Source organism: Euphorbia lathyris, chromosome 6 (genome assembly GCF_963576675.1).
Source record: "Euphorbia lathyris chromosome 6, ddEupLath1.1, whole genome shotgun sequence".
Lineage (NCBI taxonomy): Eukaryota > Viridiplantae > Streptophyta > Magnoliopsida > Malpighiales > Euphorbiaceae > Euphorbia > Euphorbia lathyris.
Window position 1 is genome coordinate 30,523,958 of NC_088915.1, and position 16,415 is coordinate 30,540,372.

Sequence of the window (16,415 nt, forward strand, 5' to 3'; positions counted from 1 at the left end):
ATCATTTGATCAATGAAAGGAAGAGGAAAATGATCTTTCCTAGTTGCTTTATTAAGGTTCCTATAATCTATACAAACTCTCCAACCAGTGGTGGTTCGTGTAGGTATTAATTCGCCTTCTTCATTCCTTACAACTGTTATGCCTCCCTTTTTAGGTACACAATGAATTGGACTAACCCATTCACTATCCGAAATAGGGTAGATGATTCCATTGTCCAGAAGTTTAGTAATCTCATTTTTTACTACTTCTTTCATATTCGGATTTAGGCGTCTTTGCCTATCCGCTTTAGGTGGCTTATCTTCTTCTAAGTGAATTCTATGCATTACAATACTCGGATTAATACCTTTTAAGTCTGAAATTTGCCAACCCATACTTCCTATCCTATTTCTAACAACTTCTTTCAATTTCTCTTCTTGGACCTGTGTTAACTTGTTAAAGATAATTCTAGGTAGAGAATCACCTTCGCCTAAGAAAGCGTACCTCAAATGACTTGGTAATTCTTTAAGTTCTAATTTAGGTGGAACTATAATCGAAGGCGGAACCGGTCCATCTTCTCGAATCAAAGGTTCTGGGTCCTTATCTTCTAGTTCCTCACTCATTATAGGTTCTATTATTTCTTCTTTTTGAACAATGTCATTGACACATTCTTCAATCAAATCAAGTTTCATACAAGGGAAATCTTCCATAGGATATTTCATCGCTTGGTTCATATCAAACTCAATCTTATCATCTCCTATTCGTAAAACTACTTTCCCTTCCGACACATCAACTAGAGCACGTCCCGTGTTCATGAACGGTCTACCAAAGATTAGCGGACAATTAACGTCATAAGCAAAATCTAAAATAACGAAATCGGTAGGAAAAATAAATTTGTCAACTTTAACTAAAACATCCTCAATTATACCGTATGGTCTTTTAGTGGTTTGATCCGCTAATTGCAAAACCATATTGGTACGTTTGATATCTTCTTCTAAGCCTAACTTATTAAAAATAGATAATGGCATCAAGTTAATGCTTGCTCCTAAATCACAGAGACAACTGAGAAATTCAATATCTCCCAATTTACACGGAATGGTAAAACATCCGGGATCTTTGAGTTTTGTGGGCAAATTACTTGACACAATTGAACTGCAATCTTCAGTTAGTGAAATGGATGAAATTCCTTCCCAACTGATTTTCTTTGAAATTAAATCTTTGAGGAATTTACCATAATTGGGAATTTACGTAATTGCATCCATAAACGTCAAATTAATATGCAAATTTTTAAGTTTGTCTAAAAATGTTAAAAGTTGTTTGTCATAGTCTTTATTGCGGACTTTGTGTGGAAAAGGTGGTTTGGGTACAAAAGTTTTTGTACTAGAGTCAATTGGTGCATCTTTTTTATTTAATGTATCTTCTTTGAACTTTGGTAAATCAGTTCCAGGCAAAGTCGAATTTCCGGGCATTTCCGGACCTAAGTAATTTTTCCCTGAACGAAGAGTGATAGCCTTTACATGCTCTTTCGGATTTTCTTCCGTATGGCTTGGAAGACTTCCCTCTTTGCGGGACGGAATTGATTTAGCGAGTTGTCCAATTTGAACTTCCAAATTATGGATGCTAGATGATTGGTTTTTAATAAGTTGATCGAATTTATTCTCGATCCGTTTAAAACCATCGTCGTGATTACTTATTTTTCCGCTCATAGCATCAATAAATTTGTCGATTTTAGAAGATAAAGTGTTAATCGTATCTCTCGATTGATTTTGATAATTAGTCGTACGATTTTGATTAGCATTAGCATTATTATTATTATTATCTTTCAAGTTAAAGTTAGGATGATTTCTCCATCCAGGATTATATGTATTGGAATAAGGGTTATTGTTTTGATTTTGCCTTTGTACAAAATTTACCTGTTCAATTTCGCTCATACCTTCGTAATCCACATCCGTTTGGATTGGCTTACCATTAGGATCACACGGTGCCATAAACCTATCAATTTTGTGCGATAAGGCAGAAAACTGGGCTTGCAACATCGCACCTGGATCAAGATTCACTATACCTTTAACTGATGACGTAGCTGAGGATGATGGTTTCGCTATTGGTACGTGTCCACGTTCTGCGGGCCACATACTGCTGTTGATTGCCATTTCCTCCAAAAGTTCTCTTGCTTGGGCAGATGTTTTCTTCATGAATAACCCTCCAGACATAGCGTCCAATGAACCTCTAGTTGTAGGATTTAGTCCATTATAAAATGTTTGCATTAAAAGTTCAGCGGGCAATTGGTGGTGTGGGCATAAACGTTGAAGTTCTTTAAAACGTTCCCAAGCCTCATAAAGAGTTTCATTATCATTTTGAGAAAAAGATGTTAACTCTTTAATGACTCTTGCGGTTTTTCCTAAAGGAAAATTTTTTGATAAAAATGCTTGGGCTAATTGCTCCCAAGTCTCAAATGATGCGGCTGACATAGAAGTTAACCACCCTTTGGCTCGATCCTTCAAAGTAAAAGGAAAAAGGCGAAGTTTGATTGCTTCTGCAGTTACATCAGTAATTTTAAAAGTATCACAAATTTCTAAGAAATTTGTCAAATGGGTATTAGGATTTTCGTTAGGTAACCCGTAAAATGTTACGTTATTTTGCAACATATTAAGCAATGCTGGCTTAATTTCAAAATGGTGTGCATTAATTTGGGGTCTAACTATACTGTTTGTTACCCCGACCACTCCTGGCCTAGCGTAATCCATGAGTGTAGCCATAATTTCTGGCTCGGTAACTCTGGTTTTTATTGGGGTCTTGTTTTTGTTTTTGTTTTTGTTTTTGTTGTTGTTGTTTTTGTTGTCTCTTTTGTTCTTCTTAAGAGTCCTTTCAATTTCTGGGTCAATAAGCTCTGGTGGCGTGCCCGAACTTCGAGAACTGCGCATGAACTTGAAATTGTGCACGAACCGGAACTACCTTCAAAACAGAATTTGAAAAATAAATATATTAGTAACTAAAAATAAATAAAATATAAAAGTTTGAATAAGTATGAATAAACATAGATTCGAAATAAAATACGAAAAATATAAATTTTTGTCAAAAATTTTGGCGTTCCCCGGCAACGGCGCCAAAAACTTGTTGAGCGATTTTCGCAAGTACACGGTATACGCTTGTAGTAATAAAAGATATCGATCCCACAGGGAACGTTTTTTAACAAAAACTTATTTTGAATCAGTTAAATTTACTTATAAGATTTATAGTAAGGAAAATCGTTAAATCGGTTTTGGTTTTGAAATTGCTAGAATGAGAATTAGATTAGAGTATGAAAATGTTAGAAAATATTCTGATTTAAGAATGAATTTGCAAGACAGGAACGCTTAGTACTTTTTAGAAAAGTAAACAAATGTATTTGTTTGCATTAAGCAAAGAAAACAACTTTAAACTTTGTATAAATTATAAAGATGAAATAAATGACGGAACCTCTAATTTTTAGGCTTTGAACGCAACAATCCTCCTAACTGGTTTAGATTGCTTCCTTAACCAAATTAAAACTCTACCGAGATAATAATTTGTCTAAGTGTTCAACAAAGTTTCCTTGTAAAGATTTTGAATTAAACTACGTTTTAATGAAAACACCAGCATCAATCCACTTCGGATCCTTTACCAAAGTGCTGCATAAAAATCTATCGAATAGAACAGACTTTATTAGATGAAATATAAATTGATACAAGTTTACAGAGAACAAGGAGCATGGAAACATTTGACGACTTGCAAGTAAACGGGTTGTCAATCCTTTCCTTGGGTTTCGTTAGAGTTTGTCAGACTCAGGGGCGGATCCTCTACTCAATCTTCTCGTTGAATCTTCGTAATAGAGATGGGGTCTGTCTACTACGAAAATGTAAACTAAATTTGAACAATGTCTAAATGCTACTGTATTTGTTATTATTGAATAAACAATGTGTGTACATCATATTGTTTTGAATAGAAATGAAATCTAAATTCTGAATCACTTGACTCGGAATTTCTGCATAAATTCTATACTAATCTCTTTCTTCTACATCTCTCAACTCTTCATCAACTCTTTATTTATAGATGTTGAAGAGTCTTGATTGAAGTGTCGTGTCCATTGTAAAGGATCGTATCCGTTGTGAAAGGATGTCTTTATCCACCCGAACGAACGCGTTTCGTCGAAAACGAAAGTGTGCAATTTGGCTTCTACAGATTTTCTGCTCTTACCGAGAATATTTAATTCTCGGCCGAGAATGGGGGAGCATCATTTTGGTCTTCGAACGAAGGGAAGGAGGAGCTGAAGGGAGCGTGTCGCGACCGAGAATTGGGAGAGCCGCGGTCGCGGCACGAAACGTTTTCGCTTCTTCGGCTTTCGTTCTCGTCCTCGATTTGGCGTTATTAATTTTCGTTGTCTTCGACTCCTTTTGTAGGGTTTTTCTTCTGTTTTTGATCCTTTTTCACTCCTATTTGGATGTTACCAAATATTTATGTACCTTGCATGAAAGAAACATATTCGAGAATAAAAGTATTCTAAACAGGTATAAATAGCACAAATTCGTAGCAATATTGATGTAATTATTGATGATATTTTAGGTATATTTTGGGCTTAACACCCGCCCCTTGAGATGATTCGCCGAGGTCCTTCGCTTCAAGATCCAGCACAGGTTTGGTCTCCTCAGCTGATCCACTCAGCTTGTTCCGAATTTGATCGCGGATGAAATCCTTAGCGTTGGGGATCTTGCGATATTTTAGGCAATCTTCAACCTCGGGGACCAGGTACTCTGGGTCCACAAAATCAATCTCAGGGTAGGAAAGCTTAACGTACGCCATGATCCATTCACCGTAATAATAGGCATGTTCTCCCGCCAGGATCTCCACGTTCAGCAAGGCATCCTCGTGATTCTTAGCATCCTTCTCCATCTCCTCCAACTTCTCCTTTAGATTGCGGATCTCTGCGTCTTTGCTCTCGTTAAGAGCAATGGCGGAAGCGGCATTTGTATTGGCAACGATGACCTCTTTCTCCAGCCTCTTTATAGTCGCCTTATCTGCCACCCCTTGCAGAAGATCTGCCTCCATGGCACGCATGTGCGTATACGCCTGTTAAAACAAAAGACGATGTAAGACACAAATCTCCTCGTAGAGATCACTCTTTCATCCAAAAATGTGAGATAAAGAAAGCTCACCGAAAGGAGATCCTTTTTTCCCATCTTGGCATGGGCTGACCTGGAGAACTTGTTCTGGCTCTCCTGCACTTCGCCAAGTTGACCAAGGGCCTCGTCCAGATCATTGATGACTGACTCATTCCTTAGGGACCCTTTATGACCGTACTTGGCGAGCCAGTACCCTCCCAAACCAGGCTTAACCACCTATGCAAGAATTAAAAGACCAAAATTAGGATCCGTGATAAGAAAAGGAAAGACGGTAAAGCAAACATACCTGCTCTAGTTCCGTTAGCGGCTTCTCAGCTCTCATGGCATCCACCAGTAACTTTCCTCCACCGGCAGCGATAGATCTCTTCTTCTTCTGCAGAGGGGGATCCGCAACGTCATCAGCAGGACGCTTCCCAGAGCTCTTATGGGGATCCGCCACCTGCGTATCTTTTTGGGCCTCTAGCTCCTTCTGTTTTCTACGCATCTCTATAAGGGCGCGACTTGCCTCAGACAAACCCCTGACAAGGGAACAATGAAATAATCAAAGTTCAAGGAAGAAACAAAATTACCTTTATCTAGTTCGGTAAACTTCACGTAAGTAATTCTGTCCTCTTCACGGCGGATCAGAGGAATATCATTCATCATGAATTCCAAAGCACCGGCGTACGTCCAAGCATCTGTCTTGATGCTTTTCATGAGATCCGTCACCTTCTCATCGTTGTCCGTCAGTATACGTAGATCTCTAGCCATATGCAGAGGTTTGGCATTCCAAACCGACGGGAATCCCAAGGGTTCACCTTCTTTCACTTTAACAAAAAAGAATCTTTCGTCCCAGAGATGGACGTTTGACATCTTACCACAGAAGGGCGAGTAAGTTTTGAATTTGGCGAAGGTATAGAAAGACTCGGATTTACGCTTCGTAGGTTTGTGAAGAGACCGGAAGACTCGAGGATTACAGATTACCCCCAGGTTTGAAGCTAGATAACAGTCTAAAGCCAAATCCAACCAGCCATCTGGATGCAGTTGGCAGACAGTGATCCCGAAGTATTCCAGGATATCCGCTATCATCTTAGGAAGAGGAAGACGGAATCCTCTCTCTACATGGCAATTATACATAGACAGATATCCGACGGGCGGACAGGCGGGTCGTTGGTGGGCAGCCGCCAACTCAGTCTCGTAATCCTTGATCCACGGATAACGATTCGCCAAATCTGCTAGATCCGCGGCGCTCATACGATACGGAGTAGACTCTGCCCGAGGTGCTTTTTTCCTAATCGGAATTGAAAAAGAAGCCTCCATTCCGGAAAATCTCCTAGAATCTATCGCCGGAGCAATATGAGTCACGGCGGCAGGAAAATTTTGAGTCCTAAATAAACGGGTTCGACGATTCCTACTCTCCCTCACCGTATTACACAACTCGGTAAAATCACAGCTAGGTGTACTTTCAGAAGAACTAAAACTCTCGGAAGAAGTGGTCCAGCTAATTTCGGAGGAAGTGGTGGTCAAATTAAAAAGTTCAGTAGTAGACCCAGAAGAAGAACTCATAAAAAACTCAGAAAACAAGACGAGAAGATTAACTTACATGAGAATCGGAAGCTTTGGAGATTCTTCATGCCGGAAAATGCTCTGAGGAAACTCGAACGAAATGAGAGGAAAATAGCAAGTAAATCGGAAAGAGACGAGAGAGGTTGAAGAAGATATCACCTCCTACCTCGAGCAGCGCGCCTAGGACACTTATCGCTCGATGAATGGCCTGGAACAGAGTGATCATAAATGTGATTCATCATGGTGGCGTGCAAAGAAGTGCAAAAGCCCTAAAGGACTTTAGTGGAACTTTAGGGGGGCTTCTGATAACATCGAGATATTATCCAAGGGATCAAAGGGGATATTTGCCAAAACGGCCGCGTATTGGGGCGGTCTGAGAAGTGATGGCATATCAAGCAAGTCATCCGAATGGCGTATCACCTGGACTCCGCCACACGAGGGCCGTAGTCAAACCTATGGGAGACCCGCCATCATGCCTCGATTCGCCTGCTGAACGGTTGAGCCGATTCCCAATAAAGGTAGTTAATGGTCCTTTAATGAGCTAACGGCCAAGCTTAAAGGAGATCCGTAACCACCATTAATGAGGCATTAATGGAGACTTTCTAGTTACTAGGAGTTACGACTTCATGACTATAAATAGCTTACATCCCAAGCTATTGAGGTACACATTCACTTTCAAACCCTACTTTGTCAATACAGTTTATTCTTTATTCCTATACTGACTTTGGCATCAGAGCTTCCCCCCGTCGAACCCAACGACGCCCCTCGCAGGGAAGGAATCAGATCAGAAGTTCATTGCCAGTTATCATTCCTCAAACATTATTTAAGCTTACCAAATTTTCATATGTAATCATCAAATCATGAACTCTAATATATTCTCTCACTTTACTTCTCATTGATCACTAACATCGGTATCTCTCCAAACATCATTTATATAACTCTCAATAATTCTAAACCTCAATCTGATAAAGTTCAACAATAGATCTGCACTTTGAATTCGGATATCATTTATTCAAATTAATATTCCATAACTTGTTAAACTCCTATCATAATCTCCAATTTATAATCAACCTCCAAAACAATTAATTGAAATCTCCACATTTTCGCTTTCTTAATCACATATATATTAACTTCAAAACTCATCATATCATTTCAAAATATCCTAACCTTACTTCACATCTGAGATACGTATATTTTTAAGCTAACTATTAAACTCTCAAATATCAATTCCAAGTCATACTAAGGAGAAAAATGAAAACAAAAACCAAATTCTGGTTTAAAGCCAAAATGACCTACATATTCCGTTTATAGCCCAACTTCTTCATACGGAGTCCGAATAAGACGATTCAGAAACCCCTGGAAACGTAAGATAAAAATAAAGAACTTTCATTTAGGACTCCATGACAGATTCGGCCTATATCTGGTCAAAAAAATGCATCACAAAATTCAGGTACGAATCTGATTTTCCAGCAACACCTATATAGACAATTCTCTATATCTCTAACTCAAAGTTATGACTTTCTCATAACTCATATAACCAAATATCAAATAATTTACTATTTTTCATACACCTAGATATTGCTAACCATCAAATCTCATTTTTACACCTCATTAGCTATTTACTCAATCCTCGAAAAATTCCAAATTATTTCTTAGCTATCACCAAATATTCATATTCCTCAATTACTATCGATTATTTCTTATCTATCATCAAATATCGATATTTCTCAATTACTATCAACCTTAGGTCCGAAGAATTTAATCTAGAGCTCTGATACCAAACTGTCACACCCGATCGATTCTCCTCTAAATTCTGTCTAAGACGTTTCCTCTCCAAACATTTTCGAAACTCAAAAAATCTTTGGTTAGGACTTAGATCTATGCATAAGGACGCTATGTTTTGAATTTCGAGTGATTCGGACGGTCGAAACTCCGTAAATCAAAGAAACGGTGGAGAAACGATTCAGAGAAAACTGGTGATAAATATGAAAGAAAAAAAAAAGAAAATGAAATAAAATGGATGATGATGATTGAGTATATCAAATTGATATACTCTGGAACATTTAAGAAAGATTAGAAAATATCATGTTTGATCCTTCATCTTTCTATAATTTTTTAAAACTTATCCTAATTTTTAATTTGCATATAAAACCATCAATTTAACTCCAAACTTTTCCTATAGCACCAAATAAAAATCACACACCTAATATTTATAATATATATTACTATCAAAATATAAATTCTAGAAATTTAGACACGAACGTGACAGTTTTACTCCTTACTCTTTTCATGTTGTACTAGCAATCTTATTATTTAATGAAATTTTAGCATTCCCATAAAAAAAAAAAAAGGAAGGAAAGAAATAGGGTGAAAGCATAGATTGTTTAATTAAAGTTTGGATTTTTATTTGTTTGTAATACATTAATGGAGACATGCATATATTTGTTCAGTTGATTTTAGAGAGAGAAAGAAGAATAAAAATAAGAAATTAATGAGAGATGAAGAAAAATGATGTAATTGATTTTTATTTTTCATTTTGGGGTTTGTTTGTGATAATTAAATAATAAAGGGATTAATTTATAAAAATAAATAAATATAAGGATAAAATTAACTCTTTTTCCTTTGACTTATGACTTTTTTTAACACCGTTAATCAATTTGGCATGTGTTTGCTAACAGAATGAACCTTAAGGTACCAATTTATAAATTTTTAAACCACAAGGGTGCCGATCGAAAATAGGTGTAACCAAGAAGAATAAAAATAAGAAATTAATGAGAGATGAAGAAAAATGATGTAATTGATTTTTATTTTTCATTTTGGGGTTTGTTTGTGATAATTAAATAATAAATGGATTAATTTATAAAAATAAATAAATATAAGGATAAAATTAACTCTTTTTCCTTTGACTTATGACTTTTTTTAACACCGTTAATCAATTTGGCATGTGTTTGCTAACAAAATGAACCTTAAGGTACCAATTTATAAATTTTTAAACCACAATGGTACCGATCGAAAATAGGTGTAACCACAAGGTTTATTTTTATACTTTTCCCTATAAATTATAAACCCTAAATTCTAAATTCTAAAATATATACATGTAGTTCACCAAACCTTGTATTATTATTAGGGTAAATTCCAAAAAAAACCCCTGTGGTTTCACTTATTGACAAAAAAATATCTGTGCGTTTTCTTTTGTCAAAATGGGGATTGTGTTTAAGACCGTTAACCAAAACGCGAAAAAACAGCTAACCCCGTCAACTGAGCTGACGTAGCAGAGGGTATTTTTGTCCAGTTTTTTTTCTTTCATATAAAATGTCTCCATTTCCATCAATAATCGATCACCAATTCAATTTAGGGTTTTCCCCCAATTTCTTCATAGATTGAGAAACCCTAGAAGTTAAATCCTAAATTGGGGAAAAACCCTAAATTGAATTGGTGATCGATTATTGATGGAAAGGGATGCCTTTTATATGAAAGAAAAAAAAACTGGACAAAAATACCCTCTGTCACGTCAGCTCAGTTGACGGGATTAGCTATTTTTCCGCGTTTTGGTTAACGGTCTTAAACACAATCCCCATTTTGACAAAAGAAAAAACACAGATCCTTTTTTGTCAATAAGTGAAACCACAGGGGTTTTTTTGGAATTTACCCTTATTATTATTACTACTTTATTATTTATTTACTGGTTTCTAGCCATAAATCTCAAGCATTAAAAGGACCCTAGGAAGCTCACCTAATATTATCACACATCAAGTATCAACATATTTTATTAATGTTTTCCTACTCTTAATATCAATTCTTCTACTGATTAAAGATGTCGGGACATTTTGAAGTCCAAATCGAGAAAACTTGTGAATTACTTCAATTCAAAGAAATTGAAGAATCGTTCTTGTATCATTGAACAAGAGAGGAAATTGAAGGCATCAACTTGTGTGTTGTGGAAAATTTGGTCTTCATCTAAGAAAATTGATAATAAGTTCAAGTGCCAAGTAATGAACAAGAACAGAAGAGTATAATAAGTTGTTAGAGATGTGTTGAGGGAAAACTTGGAAGATCATGAAGAAGAAGAAAAAGGTGATGATTCAGATTATTTGAAAATGATATTGGAAAAGATGTTGATGAAGAAGACAAAGATTTATTTGAAATTGATATTGAAAAAGATTATGATCAGAAAGTTGTTGATGAAGATGATTATGATAATTTATTTGAACTAAAGTATGTATTAATTATGTGTGTGTGACCGAACCAAAAATGGGTCAATATAATTAATACATACTTTATTTCAAATAAATCATCATATTCTTCTTCATCAATATATTTTTGACAATAATCTTTTCTAATATCAATTTCAAATAAATCATCATCTTCTTCATCATCATCTTTTCTAATATTAATTTCAAATAAATCTGAATCATGAGTTTCTTCCTCTTCTTCATCTTCCAAGTTTTCCCTCATCATATCTCTAACAATTAAGTATGCTCTTATGTTCTTGCTCATTACTTAGCACTTGAACTCATTGTCAATTTTCTTGAATGGAGACCAAATTTTCTTTAAATTGAAGATTGAATTGAAGTAATTCACTAACTTTCTTGATTTGGACTTCAAAATCCTATTGCGTGAAATCTTTAATCGGTAGAAGAATTGATCTTAGGAGTAGAAAAAAAAATTTTATTTTTTTTTCTTTTTGTATCCATCTTATTAAAGAGGATAATAAGATGCAAAAATTAGGAAACAAGTCCAAAATCAAATCAAATCAAAGAAAAAAAAGAATTGCACTTTCCTAATTAGTTTTTGACGATTATGGTAAGTGTTGAGTTAATAGAGGTATTACTAAAAGAGCAAACAATTTATTAATTGAAATTAAACAGCCAATGTATAAATGACTCTAAAATGAATGTTATGTATTAAGTTTGTGATTTTTTTAAGGAAATTTATAAATATAAATTCAGCCAAAATTGGCAATGGAATGTTTTTTGCCCAATTTAAGAACGTACGTAACAAATTTTAAGTAATAATATTTATTAATCGTAATTATATTCCCTAAAAATTATGAGATTTTTTACCCTATACTTTTATTTTAGTTTTTGATAGAATTTATCCTATATTAGATAATATATGAATTTTGTTTACAATGAGATTATTTTTGCCCGATCGCATCTATTCTATTTTGATTACTTTGATTAAAGTAATTATAGGAGATTAATTAGTAATTATGTCGTTAATATAATTTATTAATTCTAATTTCCTTAAAAGATTATGAAAGACTAATTAGTAATTATCTCATTAATACAATTTATTAATTTTTAATTTCCTTAAAAAATTATGTAAAACTAATTAGTAATTAATGTAATTAACATAATCAAACATAATTATTAACTTTTAATTTGGTTAAATAAATTATGGAAGCTTAAATTTAGACCGTTCCAACTTGTAATCCCATGTATATGGGTCACCGGTTAAACTATCGTGTTGAATGGTTTTTTTAGCAATTTTTAATACAGTTTATTGTGCTACTTCTCCTAACCAGTTTACATAAGGGCTCTCGTAACAAAATGGATTATAGTCTCCAAACCCTCTATTGGACTACAATTAAGTTTATAGTTATAGTGAGATCATGTCGTGTTCCAAAAGAACAATTAACTTTTTAATTTAAATATACAAATAAAATAAGAGGGGGGGGGGGGGGGTTGCGAGAGATGAATAAATCAAAATAAACAAGTAAAGAAAGATGGAATTCAATAATGAGAAAACCTGATTCAAGAGATTGGATACATTTGGTGTTAAATCGACCTGGTTATTAAGAAAAAGGAATGAAACATATCCAATTTCTCAATAACTGCATTAGGATTAATGAAGTTTTATCAAATTAATTCTTATTGAGAGGAACGTCGACAAGCAATAGCAATTGACAGAATTTTCTTCCCAATCAACCTCAAATAAAAACTCAAGTACTCAAGATCGATTATTGCTACTTGTTGTAATTCATTCAAGACAATTACGGATCAAGAACAATTACTTAGCAATAGAAGATTGAATATGATTCACTAATCATAAAAAGAAATGAAGAAGAAAATCGAAACTTGAATTAATACTTTCAAAGATTTAATACATGAAACCTCACAACTTTAAACCAAATGAATTCTTTCTTGAACGGAAATGAAACTTAGCTACTCATAATTGAAAATAACTCAATAATACAATATAAATTCTATAAAACCTAGCTACCTCTCTAGGAATGTTAAGTCTCTATTTATAAGGAAAAATCGTAAGAAGAAAGACTAAAATATCCCTATGAGATAAGGAAAGAAATAACGTTTAATTTATAATTAATAAATGACTAATTTAGAGATAATAGGAAATATTCAACCCTAACTAAAATGAAATACAACTAAATAAAATAATATCTCAAAATCAATCTGAAAATATCTTCTCCTAACCTCCAAATTTGTCTCGTGTCCATGCCTGCAAATGGTCTCTGATTTGTAAATGCTCTAAATTGCTTTAAAATTCTAGATTTTCGACTAATCACCTAAACTTTCTCCCAAACTAAAATATGAGATAAAAACTTCAATTGAGCAAAAAATATTTCCAAATTATATGGAATAAGATAGAAAATAACAAGACTAAAATAGTCTTGTCACTTACGGGGGGCCTCCTTTACTCTAACCAAAGACCAGCATGGGTAATCTCGAGTTAATTTCGTCTTGATCGTGTTGTTGCTACTTTCAACTTTTTTAGCGTTTGGGATAACATCTCTTGTTTATCAATGTTGGAAAAAAATGAATAAAATTATGTAATTAATTTAAATACCAACAAACACCTCCTTTCATGAATAGCCATGTTCATTCGTGAACAGTCGTGTCCGTCGTGAACAATCATGTTCGTTCATGAATAATCATGTCTATCCATGAACAGTCGTGTTCATTCGTGAACAGATGTGTCTTTTCGAGTTTTATTTATACAGAATGGAACTGTAAAATTCACAGGTTGTTGGAAAAATACATTCTCTAAAAGTTTCCTACTCTCTATTTGTTCTTGTTTTCATACTGCAGTGATAAAAAAAATCTACATACGGTAAGAGTTCACTTACCTAATTTATTGTATCCTGGGAGACGATCGTCAATAACAACGAAATCTGTCTTTAAGGAGACTGCTAATACGTGCCTCAGATTTGTCTAACTCTGTTCTTTTGATTTTTATTTACTGTTCATATTTTTTTCTGTGTTCGTTTTTTTTTTTGTTAATCATATCTAACATTTTTAAGACAGCCTTACTGTGTAATTGTGATTTCAAAAAATACGCAGAAAAAGTATATGAAGGCAAGGACTAGGCAAAGTGGAGTGGTGTTGATGAAGTATGATATGATGTTCTCTTAACACATATATATATATATATATATATATATAAGCATATTACTTCAAAATTAATTATCATATTGAATTTAAATTGCTGCAATAAAAATTGTTGAGATTTATTTGCTCCTATAAGCACCTTGTTTCTCCTAGATTAAATTAATCTATTAACATTGAGTTGTTGGGTTTGATTTATAATTTGCTTTCCTAACACCCAATTCGTATCATGAAGATAATGGATGACCAAATAATTCTACACATTCCAACAACAACAACAACCATAGTTTAATCTTGGTAACCACTGCTTTAAATGATAAGAACTATATTCCTTTGTGATGATCGATGTTGCTGGCTTTGAGTGCTAAGCGAAAGACGAGATTCATTTTACATAATGATGAACCAGAAGATGTTGGATCTATAACTCATCTGAAGTGGGAAAAAACCGACGATTGGTCTTTTCATGGATCATTAATGCTTTGACTCAAGAGTTGGCAGATTCATTTCTTTTTGCTTCATCAGCAAAAGGATTATGGGAAGAATTAGCAGAGAGATGTAGAGAAAGCAACGAACCACTTATTTTTCAATTAAGGCGCGAAATCTACAGTATGACTCAAGGTAATGCCTCTCTTATTGACTTCTTTAATCGTATAAAGTGAAAGTATGATGAATTTGGGGAAATCAAACCTATAGCTACCTATAGATGTGGAGAAGCCAAGAAGCTAATGCATGATGAAATTGAAGAAGAGCAGTTGATGTTATTTCTCTCTGGTCCGAATCCAGAATTTGATCATCTGCGAGATCAAATTCTACTCATGGATCCATTGCCTATGATAAATAAAGCATATTCAATGCTCACAAAATTGAGAAGTAGCGTAGCAATGGAGGAGGTATAAAATATGAGTTTCTGAGTGTAACAATTGGTTATGCTTCAAATCATGCTTATTATCAGGGCAATAATAATCATAGGCAGAATACAGGTAGCAGTTCTAGGTCTAATCAGAGAAACAATTCTAGGTATAAGAATAGCAATGCTGAGAACAAAAAGGACAAGTACTGCACATATTACAGGAACAGAGGGCATGAGTAGAGTGGTTGTTTTAGGATCGTTGGATATCTTGAGTGGTTTATAGACAAGAAGATTACATGACCAACACCTAAACAGCAACATCAAGCTAATTTTACTCGAGATAATCCAACTTCGCCAGTTGATGACTATGATTCTGAATCTGATGATCCTAGAAGTACATATGCAATGCATGAGATGATTTAAAGAGAAGTACATAAAGCAATGGAGAATAGCAATATATTTAACCATTTCAATTCATCAAATCCATCATCATCTACTGGTTTCTCTACGTTTGCTGGAGCATGTGCAGGTAATGCTTCTAAAATTTTGTCTTGATGATGCCTGTGACATTTAGGAGAAACCACTCATATGGCATTTGATCTACAGAGAAAGAAAAATGTGATAATATTAAGGTCTCCTAGATTGGTATTTTTACCTAATGGGGGAAGCACAACTTGTGACCAATACAAGGGATGTTCAACTATCATCTGGCCCTGTATTACACAATGCATTATAAGTCAAGAATTTTAAATATCATCTTTATCAGCGAGTCAATTGTTAAAATATCAAAGTATTATAATTACTTTCTATGCTGAGAAAGTGTTTTGCAGGACCAGAAATGTGAAGAGCTTGCAAGAGGAATACATGGGCTTTATTATCTAGTAGAGTCATCTGTATCAGTATTTATCAATCCTAGCATTATAAACAATGTATTTTCTGTTGTTGATAATTTTAATAATGATGTTGTTTTATGGTATAGAAGACTACGACATATGTCTAGGGAACAAATGATGAATGTGCATAGTTTCAATTATAATAATTTGCAGTTTGATAATTGTGATGTATGTGTAAGAAGTAAGTAACTAAGAAAACATTTTGCTAGTAGTTCTATACATTCACAACATGTTTTTTTATTTGTTGCACATAGATTGTCAGGGACCTTATAGACATGTTTCTCAGACACGGGATAGATTCATTTTGAATATTGTTGATGATCTATCTCGAATTATGTGGGTGATTTTGTTTAAACACAAGAATCAAGTCCCTGACTTAATTGAATGTTTTGCTTGCATGGTGAAAACTCAGTTTAATGTTGTTCCTAAGATTATAAGAACGAACAATGGAACTGAGTTCACATACACCAGGACACAAGAAATATTGCATAGACATGGTATGCAACATCAAAAAACTTATGTGTACTCTCCATAACAAAATGAAATAGTGGAAAGAAGACACATGTCTTTGACTACTACGGCTAGGGCAATTACTATTCCTATGTTTTTCTTGTATGAATTTCCCTAGAACAGACATAAAGCAATAATATGAAGATCATAATGAACA

The 16,415-nt window shown here is 34.4% G+C and overlaps 1 non-coding gene across 1 annotated transcript; it reads left to right on the plus strand.

Annotated features, from left to right (window-relative positions):
* The first annotated feature begins 2,256 nt into the window (after positions 1-2,256).
* On the plus strand, positions 2,257-2,363 carry LOC136234287 (small nucleolar RNA R71). Its single transcript, XR_010691178.1, has one exon. It is a non-coding gene; the product is annotated as a small nucleolar RNA R71 (small nucleolar RNA).
* The last annotated feature ends 14,052 nt before the right edge of the window (positions 2,364-16,415 follow it).